The following is a 14224-nucleotide window of genomic DNA, read 5'->3' on the forward strand; positions in this document are numbered from 1 at the left end:
AGTGTACAGACACATACCACAGTCCTAGCTAGACTATTAACATGTTGCAGTCTGGCTTCGGTTTTTAAAGCTTGACAATGAATAACCAAAATACAGAACCTGCATCAAAACACAATGCAAAGGAGAAACGGGCTACAGCAACATTTTGAGCAGTAGCCTAGGCTGGCAACTCAACTACAATACATTTTCAGTGCACAATACAACAATGCTGCGTTCAACCGCACCAGTGATCCACACAGTGCAGAAAAAAATAACCATATTTTAAGTTTAAATGTTACAATAACCTAGCAACGTTTTTGTTATTTGGAGTCATTAAATACTTTTTGATTAGGGTCGCAGCATATTATTTGACATCTGAACGCATAGCGGCAAAGGCTGGACAAATATTATTGATATCTTATTTTAATATGTAAAAAATGCTATATACAGCAGTAAGTGCATATTATAAAGGGACATATTTTCTTCTAATAGAACAATGGCCAGTTTGGATCGCAGTTGTATCCACGTAAAACATAATAACATAATGGGCTGTCTGGCCTGCGAATTCGTTTTTTTTTTCTCAATATGGCCCTTGCGCTAATTGAGTTTTACACCCCTGATCCAACCCGTCGAGTATCTCACTGCACCCTCATTTGTCATGTCTAATGTACATTTACATTGTAATACATTGCCAACTTTTAAACTCTGCCGATAACTTTTGGACTTTATAGCATTCCAAGAAGGCATAGCTTATTGAGTTATTGTTAGTTTTACATGTTTATTTATACATTTTTAACCTTTTATTTAACTAGGCAAGTCAGTTAAGAACAAATTCTTATTTACAATGACGGCCTACACCGGACGACGATGTTGTAGATATTCCACTAGACACTCTAATGTACTTGTCCTCTTGCTCAGTTGTGCACCGGGGCCTCCCACTCCTCATTCTATTCTGGTTAGAGACAGTTTGCACTGTTCTTGAAGGGAGTAGTATGAGATCTTCAGTTTCTTGGCAATTTCTCGCTTGGAATAACCTTTATTTTTCAGAACAAGAATAGACTGACGAGTTTCAGAAAAGTTCATTGTTTCTGGCCATTTTGAGCCTGTAATCGAACCCACAAATGCTGATGCTCCAGATACTCAACTAGTCTAAAGAAGGCCAGTTTTATTGCTTCTTTAATCAGGACAACAGTTTTCAGCTGTACTAACTTAATTGCAAAAGAGTTTTCTAATGATCAATTATCCTTTTAAAATGATAAACTTGGATTAAGTAACACAACGTGCCATTGGAACACAGGAGTGATGGTTGCTGAAAATGGGCCTCTGTACGCCTATGTAGATATTCCATTTAAAAAATCTGCCGTTTCCAGCTACAATAGTCATTTACAACATTAACAATGTCTACACTGTATTTCTGATCAATTTGATGTTATTTTAATGGACTTTAAAAAAATATATATTTTTTTTCAAAAACAAGGACATTTCTAAGTGACCCCAAACTTTTGAACGGTAATGTAAGTATTCAGACTCTTTACTCAGTACTTAGTTGAAGCAACTTTGGCAGTGATTACAGCCTTAAGTCTTCTTTGGTATGATGCTACAAGCTTGGCACACCTGTATTTGGAGAGTTTCACCCATTCTTATCTGCAGATCCTCTCAAGCTCTGTCAGGCTATTTTCAGGTCTCTCCAGAGATGTTCTATTGGGTTTGAATACTGATGTAAATGTGATATCATGAATACATTTACTAACAAAATACTGAAACCTGACTTTGATTTGTCATTATGTGGTATTGTGTGTAGATTGATGAGGAAAGAAAGTAATTGAATCAATGTGGAAAAAGTTTAGGGTGTCTGAATACTTTCTGAACTAACTGTACAGAGGGTACAAAACATTAAGGACACCTGCTCTTTCCATGACACAGACTGACTCGGTGAATGCAGGTGTAGGTTATGATCCCTTATTCATGCCACTTTTTAAATCCACTTCAATCAACGTAGATGAAGGGAAGGAGACAGGTTAAAGGTAAAAGAGGATTTTTAAGCCTCTAGACAATTGAGACATGGATTGTGAACAGGGTGTCAAAGGGTGTCAAAGGGTGAATGGATAGACACAAGATTTAAGGGCCTTTGAATGGGGTATGGTAGTAGGTGCCAGGCGCACCGGTTTGTGTCAAGAACTGCATTGATGCTGTCTTTTTCACGCTCAACAGTTTCCCGTATCAATTATGGTCCACCACCCAAAGGACATTCAGCCGACTCGACACAACTGTTGGGAAGCATTGGAGTCAACATAGGCCAGAATCCCTGTTGAACGCTTACGACACTTGTCATTTTGAGATATATTCTTAGGTTGTCAAAATTGTCCATGGGAAATGTAAACTGACATTTGTGTAAATACTGTATATTTTCTTCTGTATTGTTTACGATTTTTATCAAGTTAATAAAGAAATTGTGTTAACTGTGAATGTGTTCTATTTTTTCTCTGTTCAACTAGCAACCAAATGTCACCACAGTATAATCAATATTGACGCAAAATGTAGAGTGGGATGACTTCTTGAGAATAACCCAAAGGAGGAATACATTAAACACATTAGGAAATCATGATCAGTCTTGGTAGCAAATGTAACTTTATGTAACATGCATAAAAGCTTTATAAACAGATGCTTCACAAAAAATTACAACAATATATTACATAAAGCATGACAGCCCGAGATCCAGCATTTTTTAAATTGTTTATTATTATTTTTTTTTACACCACATAAGTGTTTGTAGTGAAAGAAAAAAACATACTACAAATATACATTACCATTCAAAAGTTTGGACACACCTACTCATTCAAGGGTTTTTCTTTATTTTTACTATTTTCTACATTTTACTAATTTTCTAGATTCTTCAAAGTAGCCACCCTTTGCCTTGATATCAGCTTTCCAAACTCGTGACATTCTCTCAACCAGCTTCATGAGGTAGTCACCTGGAATGCATTTCAATTAACAGGTGTGCTTTGTTAAAAGTTAATTTGTGGAATTTCTTAACTTAATGCGTTTGAGCCAATTAGTTGTGATGTGACAAGGTAGAGGTGGTATACAGAAGATAGGCCTGTTTGGTAAAAGACCAAGTCCATATTATGGCAAGAACAGCTCAAATAAGCAAAGAGAAATGACAGTCCATTATTAATTTAAGACTTCAAGGTCAGTCAATCCAGAAAATTTCAAGAACTTTTAAAGTTTCTTCAAGTGCAGTCGCAAAAACCATCAAGCGCTGTGATGAAACTGGCTCTCATGAGGACCGCCACAGGAAAGGAAGACCCAGAGTTACCTCTGCTGCAGAGGATAAGTTCATTAGAGTAAACTGCACATCAGATTGCAGCCCAAATAAATGCTTCACAGAGTTCAAGTAACAGACACATCTCAACATCAACTGTTCAGAGGAGACTGCTTGAATCAGGCCATGGTCGAATTGCTGCAAAGAAAACACTACACTCCTAACGGACACCAATAAGAAGAAGAGACTTGCTTGGGCCAAGAAACATGAGAAATGGACATTAGACAAGGGGAAATCTTTCCTTTGGTCTGATGAGTCCAAATTTGAGATTTTTGGTTCCAACCGCCGTGTCTTTGTGAGGCGTAGAGTAGGTAAACGGATGATCTCTGCATATGTGGTTTCCACCGTGAAGCATGGAGGAGGAGGTGTGATGGTGTGGGGATGCTTTGCTGGTGACACTGTCAGAGATTTATTTAGTATTCAAGGCACACTTAACCAGCATGGCTACCACAGCATTCTGCAGCAAAACGCCATCCCATCTGGTTTGCGCTTAGTGGGACTATCATTTGTTTTTCAACAGGGCAATGACCCAACCCACTTCCAGGCTGTGTAAGGGCTATTTGACCAAGAAGGAGAGTGTTGGATTGCTACATGAAGATGACGTGTCCTCCACAATCACCTGACCTCAACCCAATTTAGATGGTTTGGGATGAGTTGGACCGCAGATTGAAGGAAAAGCAGCCAACAAGTGCTCAGCATATGTGGGAACTCCTTTGAGACTGTTGGGAAAGCATTCCAGGTGAAGCTGGTTGAGAGAATGCCAAGAGTGTGAAAAGCTGTCATCAAGGCAAAGGGTGGCTACTTTAAAGAATCTCAAATATAAAATATATTTTGATTTGTTGAACACTTTTTTGCTTACCACATGATACCATATGTGTTCTTTCATAGTTCTGATGTCTTCACTATTATTCTAGAATGTAGAAAATAGTTTAAAAAAAAATAGAAAAACACTTGAATGAGTAGGTGTGTCCAAACTTTTGACTGGTACTGTATTTATTTAAAGAAATATGCGGTTTTTTTTTGTATTGTTTGTGCAATGGCCGTTAGTACTCGGTTGATAATAAATATGAAACATGTAGCATAACAGTAGATGGGGACAGTAGGTAAAAAAACATATCGCATTCTGATGTCCATCAGTGGCGTATGCAGAAATTGCCGTATGGCTGGGTCTGTGTAGAAGTGACTGGGCCAACATTTTCTAACAAAACATATCCCGACATAATTCAGTGAAAATTTAACACATAACATAAATGTGACCAAGAATAATCACACATTTCCCCTGGACCGTCAGTGGCCTATTGTCAAGTGAGTTATTATACATTATAGGCAGTGCATGAGGTTCATGTTTGGGAAACTCAGCCCCAGAGGAACAGTCTTTAGGAGGATACGGGATTTTTTTATAAACACTTTTCATGAAATTATACGTCATTTTACATGTATGGAGACATGATCAGAATCTTAATTAGCCTACTACAAAAAGGACGCCTACACCGCTGACACTGACAAACTGAAATCAATAGAAATGACTTTGTCTTGAATACAACCATTTAATTATTAGATTTGGAAATGAGAGAAGCACACTGTAGGCCTATTGTACAATATGACGTCCTGCACTGAAGGGGGAAATGATTGTTCTAAACATTCCAGGGGAACTGACTCATCCGATGAACTCCGCTGTGCCAAGAAATTCATCCTGGTGTTTCCCATTAATGGGAACAAATTACAGTCCCTTTGGAAAGTATTCAGACCCCTTGACTTTTTGCACATTTTGCTACGTTACAGCCTTATTCTAAAATGTATAATTCTTTTTTTTAATCCTCAGCAATCTACACACAATACCACATAATGACATCACAATACCCCATAATGACATCACAATACCACATAATGACAAAGCGAAAACCGTTTTTTTTTTTTTAGATATGTTTGCATATTTATAAAAACATTAAAAAGTGACATACCTTATTTACATAAGTATTCAGACCCTTTGCTATTAGACTTGAAATTGAGCTCAGGTGCATCCTGTTTCCATTGATCATCCTTGAGATGTTTCCACAACTTGGAGTCCACCTGTGGTAAATTAAATTGATTGGACAATAATTACGAAAGACACACACCTAAGTACAGTTGAAGTCGGAAGTTTAATTACACTTATGTTGGAGTCATTAAAACTCGTTTTTCAACCACTCCACACATTTCTTGTTAACAAACTATAGTTTGGGCAAGTCAGTTAGGACATCTACTTTGTGCATGACACAAGTAATTTGTCCAACAATTGTTTACAGACAGATTATTTCACTTATAATTCACTGTATCACAATTCCAGTGGGTCAGAAGTTTACATACACTAAGTTGACTGTGCTTTTAAACAGCTTGGAAAATTACAGAAAAGGATGTCATGGCTTTAGAAGCTTCTGATAGGCTAATGGATATAATTTGAGTCAATTGGATGTGTACATGTGGATGTATTTCAAGGTCTACCTTCAAACTCAGTGCCTCTTTGCTTGACATTATGGGAAATTTAAAAGAAATCAGCCAAGACTTCAGAAAAAAATGTGTAGACCTCCACAAGTCTGGTTCATCCTTGGGAGCAATTTCCAAATGCCTGAAAGTACCACGTTCATCTGTACAAACAATAGTACACAAGTATAAACACAATGGGACCACGCAGCCGTCATACCGCTTAGGAAGGAGACGCGTTCTGTCACCTAGAGATGAACGTACTTTGGTGCGAAAAGTGCAAATCAATCCTAGAACAACAGCAGAGGACCTTGTGAAGATGCTGGAGGAAACAGGTACAATAGTATCTATATCCACAGTAAAACGATTCCTATATCGACATAACCTAAAAGGCCGCTCAGCAAGGAAGAAGCCACTGCTCCAAAACAGCCATAAAAAAAAGCCAGAATACGGTTTGCAACTGCACATGGGGACGAAGATTGTACTTTTTGGAGAAATTTCCTCTGGTCTGATGAAACAAAAATTGAACTGTTTGGCCATAATAACCTTTGTTATGTTTGGAGGAAAAAGGGGGAGGCTTGAAAGCCGAAGAACACCATCCCAACCGTGAAGCACGGGGGTGGCAGCATCATGTTGTAGCAGTGCTTTGCTGCAGGAGGGACTGGTCCACTTCACAAAATAGATGGCATCATGAGGAAAGAAAATGATGTGGATATATTGAAGCAACATCTCAAGACATCAGTCAGGAAGTTAAAGCTTGGTCGCAAATGGGTCTTCTAAATGGGCAATGACCCCAAGCATACTTCCAAATTTGTGGAAAAATGTCTTAAGGAGAACAAAGTCAAGGTATTGGAGTGGCCATCACAAAGCCCTTACCTCAATCCGATAGAAATTTTTTGGGCAGAACTGAAAAAGCGTGTGCGAGCAAGGAGGCCTACTAACCTAACTCAGTTACACCAGCTCTGTCAGGAGGATTGGGCCAAAATTCACCCAACTTATTGTGGGAAGCTTGTGGAAGGCTACCCGAAACGTTTGACCCAAGTTAAACCATTTAAAGGCAATGCTACAAAATACTAATTGAGTGTATGTAAACTTCTGACCCACTGGGAATGTGATGAAAGAAATAAAAGCTGACATAAATAATTCTCCCTACTATTATTCTGACATTTCACATTCTTAAAATAAAGTAGTGATCTTAACTGACCAAAGACAGGGATTTTTTAGTAGGATTAAATGTCAGGAAAAACTGAGTTGAAATGTATTTGGCTAAGGTGTATGTAAACTTCCGACTTCAACTGTATATAAGGTCCCACAGATGACAGTGCATGTCAGAGCAAAAACCAAGCCATGAGGATGAAGGAATTGTCCGTAGAGCTCCAAGACAGGATTGTGTCGAGGCACAGATCTGGTGAAGGGTACAAAAAAATGTCTGCAGCATTGAAGGTCCCTAAGAACACAGTGGCCTTCATCATTCTTAAATGGAAAAAGTTTGGAACCACCAAGACTCTTCCTAGAGCTGGCCACCCGGAAAACTGAGTAATCGAGGGAGAAGGTACTTGGTCAGGGAGGTGACCAAGAAACCGATGGTCACTCTGACAGAGCTCCCCAGTTCTTCTGTGGAGATGGGAGAACCTTCCAGAAGGACAACCATCTCTGCAGCATTCTACCAATCAGGCCATTATGGTAGAGTGGTCAGACCGAAGCCACTCCTCAGTAAAAGGCACACGACAGCCTGATTGGAGTTTTCCAAACGGCACCTAAAGACTCTCAGACCATGAGAAAGAAGATTCTCTGGTCTGATTAAAGATTTAACTCTTTGGCCTGAATGCCAAGCGTCACGTCTGGAGGAAGCCTGGCACCATCCCTACGGGGAAGCATGGTGGTGGCAGCATCACGCTGAGGGGATGTTTTTCAGCGACAGGGACTGGGAGACTAGTCAGGATCGAGGCAAAGATGAACGGAGCGAAGTACAGAGAGATCTTTGATGAAAACCTGCTCCAGAGCACTCCGGACCTCAGACTGGGGCGAAGGTTCACCTTGCAACAGGAAAACGACCCTAAGCACACAGCCAATACAACAAAGGAGTGGCTTCGGGACAAGTATCTGAATGTCCTTTAGTGGCCCAGCAAGAGCCTGGACTTGAACACAATCAAATATCTCTGGAGAGACCTGAAAATAGCTGTGCAGTGACTCTCCCCATCCAACCTGACAGAGCTTGAAAGGATCAACAGAGAAGAATGGGAGAAACTCCCCAAATACTGGTGTCCCAAGCTTGTAGCATCATACCCAAGAAGACTCATGGCTGTAATTGATGCCAAAAGTACTTCAACAAAGTACTGAGTAAAGGGTCTGAATAATAATGTAAATGTGATATTTCCGGTAAAAAAACTGTTTTTGTTCAGTTATTATGGGGTATTGTGTGTAGATTGATGAGGGGGAAAAAAACAAATTAATACATTTCAGAATAAAGCTGTAACCTAACAAAATGTGGAAAAGTCAAAGGGTCTGAATACTTTCCGAATTTACTGAACACTACGCTTATAATCATTTAAACGGATCATTAAAAATATTTACCTATTAGAAACAATTTGAATATCACACTCACAAAAATTATAATTACACAATTACACACCCTTTGCTATGTGGCATAAACCCTGAAGAGAAAGAAAATTAAGAATTTTGTAAAGATTTTTATAAATTCTCAGTTAATTTAATAAAGTTTGTGTTAGATAAAAATGGAATCGTGATGGTAATTACGATGGAAGAAGCAGAAAGAGAAAATGGATCATGGTGACAGCCCTACACGTGTTATATCATTAAACAGTTTAGAATGTCCTCTCAAAGGTACAACAGGACCTAGCACAGTGACATGTATGGCCTTAGAGATACGCACTAAAAATGAATTGCTGGGTCTCTGGAGGATATAAGGTCGTTACATCTGGTGCTTTGCCACAAGGGATAATCCATGCATGCTATTTGCTTATGAATGATTTCCTGAAGCATCCATGTAGGCCTTATAAATGGTTTATGAAGGCTTCATTAAGCCTTAAAAATGTGTGATTAGTTTCAAGTGGGACCCCAAAAGTATATCCCATTCCCAACAACACATTTCAAAATGAAATAAATTGCTCAAGGTCAATTGGATAATGGCTGACGCTGGTGGTGACCCCACCCTCCGAGGGTGTCTCAGGGGATGTTGGGATATTTCACAAATGCCACATACTTGTACATGTTGGAAACAGGAAACAGATAAGCGCCCACTATATTTGATAATCATGAAAGGGATTGTTCTACGTTCATTATCTCGTCACTCTCTCTATGCCCAGATGCAACACACAATGTACTGTAATAGTGAGGGTTACCCAGGGTACCCCAGTGGTGGGTGGGGGGTTTATTTTCCTAGCTGCTATAAAATGCCTTCACACACTGTGTGCGCTTCATTTGTCCTTGGTAATAAAAAAAAAAGCAACTCGACCAGTAGTATTCCAGACAACAGGATTCTATTTATCAACTTGTCAAAATGAAAGGATTGATTTTAGTCGTGCTTTTGGTCACACTGATGATTTCAACTGATGGTAAGACCAGTGCCATGTGTTATATGGTTTAATATGAAGTGCTGTTATACTATGTTGTGATGTGTTTTAATAGCCAACAATATTTCATATCATAATGTAATTGTTTTAATAATACAATATAGCAGTTGTATACAGTATCTATTCATAAAATAAATGAAATATATATATATATATACGTTTAGCTTTCTCGATGTGAATAGTGACCATTTTCAGTGTTTCTGTTTTCTGTTTGCTCAATAACGTTCACAAAATGCTGAAAGTACTGTTTATGAAATGTGTCATAAAGTGCTACTCGTTTTGTCTCCTGTTCCTCACAGCGTTCATGATGCACAGTAGACAGCGTTGCCTCTGTCTGAAAACACGGGACCGTGTGAATTTCAGTAACATTGTCCATTACAACGTTCATCAGAGGAGTGCAATGTGTGGCCACGTGGAGATAGTGTGAGTTTTTTCATTTACACTCTACATATCTTATGCACGTACACTAACGTTCAAAACTTTAGGGCCACTTAGAAATGTCCTTGTTTTTGAAAGAAAAGCACTTTTTTTTTGTCCATTAAAATAACATAAAATTTATCAGAAATACAGTGTAGACATTGTTAATGTTGTAAATTACTATTGTAGCTGGAAATGGCAGATTTGGTATTGAAAATCTACATAGGGATACAGAGGCCCATTATCAGCAACCATCACTCCTATGGTCCATCGGCACGTTGTGTTAGCTAATCCAAGTTTATAATTTTAAAAGGCTAATTGATCATTAGAAAACTATTTTGCAATTATGTTAGCACAGTTGAAAACTGTTGTCCTGATTAAAGAAGCAATAAAACTGGCCTTCTTTAGACTAGTTGAGTATCTGGAGCATAAGCATTTGTGGGTTCGATTACAGGCTCAAAATGGCCAGAAACAAAGAACTTTCTTCTGAAACTTGTCAGTCTATTCTTGTTCTGAGAAATTAATGCTATTCCATGCGAGAACTTGCCAAGAAATTGAAGATCTCGTACAATGCCATGTTTTACTCCCTTCACAGAACAGCGCAAACTGGCTCTAAACCAGAATAGAAAGAGGAGTGGGAGGACCCGGTGCATAACTGAGCAAAAGGACAAGTACATTAGAGTGTCTAGTTTGAGAAACAGATGCCTCACAAGTCCTCAACTGGCAGCTTCATTAAATAGTACCCGCAAAACACCAGTCTCAATGTCAACATTGAAGAGGCGACCCCCGGGATGCTGGCCTTCTAGGCAGAGTTGCAAAGAAAAATCCCTATCTCAGACTGGCCAATAAAAAGAAAAGATTAAAATGGGCAAAAGAACACAGACACTGGACAGAGATATGGCTTTTTCTTTGCAACTCTGCCTAGAAGGCCAGTATCCCGGGGGGTCGCCTCTCCAATGTTGACATTGAGACTGGTGTTTTACGGGTACTATTTAATGAAGCTGCCAGTTGAGGACTTGTGAGGCATCTGTTTCTCAAACTAGACACTATAATGTACTTGTCCTCTTGCTCAGTTGTGCACCGGGGCCTCCCACTACTCTTTCTATTCTGGTTAGAGCCAGTTTGCGCTAATTTGTGAAGGGAGTAGTACACGGCGTTGTACGAGATCTTCAGTTTCTTGGCAATTTCTCGCATGGAATAGCATTAATTTCTCCGAACAAGAATAGACTGACGAGTTTCAGAAGAAAGTTCTTTGTTTCTGGCCATTTTGAGCCTGTAATCGAACGCACAAATACTGATGCTCCAGATACTCAACTAATCTAAAGAAGGCTAGTTTTATTGCTTCTTTAATCAGAACAACAGTTTTCGGCTGTGCTAACATAATTCCAAAAGGGTTTTCTAATGATCAATTAGCCTTTTAAAATTATAAACCTGGATTAGCTAACACAACGTGCCGATGGACCACAGGAGCGATGGTTGCTGATAATGGGCCTCTGTATCCCTATGTAGATTTTCAATACCAAATCTGCCATTTCCAGCTACAATAGTAATTTACAACATTAACAATGTCTACACTGTATTTCTGATAAATTTTATGTTATTTTAATGGACAAAAATGTGCTTTTATTTAAAAAACAAGGACATTTCTAAGTGACCCCAAACTTTTAAACGGTAGTGTATATCCCACTTAAATTGCTTGTGATATGCCACTATAATATGTATGCCAATATATGTCATTATGTAATTATGCGACATACAGTATATGCCACTACACTGAGTACATTGTTTCTACATTTCCTTGGCATATTAACTTATGATGTGGTACTTTTGAATAGTTCATATGTTATTATTGTGTAAGTACCATTTTACCGTGACGTAGGCCTAAGTAAACACCTGGCCATTTCTGTCATTAAAGTAGTGCTTCCACTTTTCCTTAACAGGGTGAAGTTGAAAATACCATCAAAAAGTATCTGCCTGAATCCAGACTCTAAAATGGGCAAGATAATACAGATTAAGTGGAACCTGAAGAACTGAGCCAAACATGATAACACAAAACTATGTAATGATGATATAACTGACTGTACTGACCAAAAAGTACATGTAACTATGTTGTCTTTCTTTGCAGTTTCAGCCATTTTAATTGTTCTACTGACAATGCAATTAGAAAGTGTATTTCAGAGCTACAGGGTAATGCCCAAAGCTTGTAACAACAATCATCTCTGCTATGACAAGCCTGCAACAACATTCTAGAACATCTCTGCTATGACAAGCCTGTAACAACATTCTAGAACATCTCTGCTATGACAAGCCTGTAACAACATTCTAGAACATCTCTGCTATGACAAGCCTGTAACAACATTCTAGAACATCTCTGCTATGACAAGCCTGTAACAACATTCTAGAACATCTCTGCTATGACAAGCCTGTAACAACATTCTAGAACATCTCTGCTATGACAAGCCTGTAACAACATTCTAGAACATCTCTGCTATGACAAGCCTGTAACAACATTCTAGAACATCTCTGCTATGACAAGCCTGTAACAACATTCTAGAACATCTCTGCTATGACAAGCCTGTAACAACATTCTAGAACATCTCTGCTATGACAAGCCTGTAACAACATTCTAGAACATCTCTGCTATGACAAGCCTGAAACAACATTCTAGAACATCTCTGCTATGACAAGCCTGTAACATCAATCTAGAACATCTCTTCTATGACAAGCCTGTAACAACATTCTAGAACATCTCTGCTATGACAAGCCTGTAACAACATTCGAGAACATGTAACGGGAATTGAAATGTTTGTGCTTTTCTTATAACTCATTTCTGTGTTCATGGAAGTGACTGACTGAACCAATCCTCACTATCAGTATCTGCAATTTGGCAGTACGCCCAGACCTTGTTTTGAGAACGAAAGATATCTCAGTTTCAAGGTCTCAGCTTAGAGAGAAGAAGCCTTGTGAGGCTTTGGTCTGTCACATGTTATGAACCAGTATTTGTCATTCACTTGAATGAAACAAAACGGTAATGATTAATGAATTATGCTAAATTATGCAAATATAATTTGTCTGTGTATAGCCATAAGACAACTGCTGGGACTGCCCCAGGAGAGATCCTGATTGACATGTGTACTATGGTGCATTGAGTTGGTTGGAACTTCTCCAGCTCGCTGACAATAAACAATGATTAATATTAAGATTGACTTTGAGTGTCCCTGTGTAAGAATTTCCACAACAAACATCTCTGGTAAGACCTGATAAATTAAAATCTTTCAACAGATACTATAAGACTTCCTCCCTGTGCAGGTTTCAACAGAGGAACGGATCGCTGATTCAGATGCTCTGATGTGGAACAAACTGAATACAAAAGGCAGACACAACAATATAAAACTGGATTTGTTTTCAGCAGCCTTGCCTTAAAGGTCATAGGTTAGCTTTTGGGATCCGTTATTAGTTTAGACTAAGTAAATTAAAGGTATAATTAAATTGTTATTTCACAACATTTTTTGGGGGCAGTTGAATTGTACATAAATGTATTTCTTGTTGGCTTGATTTCCATGTGTAGCATAATGGAAGAACGTTATCATATGTAAAACCGTTGACCCTAGATCTGGTCTTGGACCAGGGGACAATTGTAGAAAACACTGGTATCTCAACATCATATCCACAATAAGCCCTTATGAGCTTTAATGATCTGAAGGCAAGGTATCTGGTTTTGACTCCATGGTTTGACAGGTACTTTCTCATTTCCCCCTCCTCTCTGGGAGTTATCATTCCTCTCCACTTGTTGTCACATGCCACAACCCAAGTGGGATGTTTGAATCACTCTAAATCTAAACTATTTGCCACGGAGCCACCCACTCACATCACTCTATATAAAACAATAACAGCCACAGAAACTGCCCTGACCTGCCTCCTGCCTTCATGCTCCTCCCTCCCTCTGTCTGTCTATCTGACCTGCCTCCCTTCCTGCCTCCGTCTCCCTCCCTCCCTCCCTCCCTGCCTGCCTCCGTCTCCCTCGGTTCCTTCCTCCCTCCCGCCCTCCTTGCCTGCGTCTCCCCGCCTGCTTCCACCTCCCTCCCTCCCTGCCTGCCTCCGTCTCCCTCCGTTCCATCCTCCCTCCGCCTTCCCTCCCTGCCTCTGTCTCCCTCCTTCCCTCACTGCCTGCCTCCGTCTCCCTCCCTGCCCGCCTCCGTCCCCCTCCCTCCCTGCCTGCCTCCCACCCTCCCTGCCTGCCTCCGTCTCCCTGCCAGCCTCCCTCCCTGTCTGCCTCCGTCTCCCCCCCTGCCTCCCTCCCTGCCTCCGTCTCCCTCCCTCCCTACCTGCCTCCGTCTCCCTCCTGCCTCCGTCTCCATGCCTCCCTGCCTCCCTCCCCGCCTGCCTCCATCTCCCTCCCTCCCTAATTTTGACAGGTGTATTATTCTGTATAAGATAGGTTTACCTGTTGTCA

The 14224-nt window shown here is 39.8% G+C and overlaps 1 long non-coding RNA gene across 1 annotated transcript; it reads left to right on the forward strand.

The window, feature by feature from the left end:
* The first annotated feature begins 9222 nt into the window (after nucleotides 1-9222).
* LOC129852755 (uncharacterized) lies at nucleotides 9223-12971 on the forward strand. The gene is made up of 3 exons (XR_008759043.1): nucleotides 9223-9336; nucleotides 9654-9777; nucleotides 11712-12971. It is a non-coding gene; the product is annotated as an uncharacterized LOC129852755 (long non-coding RNA).
* Nucleotides 12972-14224: the final 1253 nt, after the last annotated feature.

This window comes from Salvelinus fontinalis, chromosome 4 (genome assembly GCF_029448725.1).
Source record: "Salvelinus fontinalis isolate EN_2023a chromosome 4, ASM2944872v1, whole genome shotgun sequence".
Taxonomy (NCBI): domain Eukaryota; kingdom Metazoa; phylum Chordata; class Actinopteri; order Salmoniformes; family Salmonidae; genus Salvelinus; species Salvelinus fontinalis.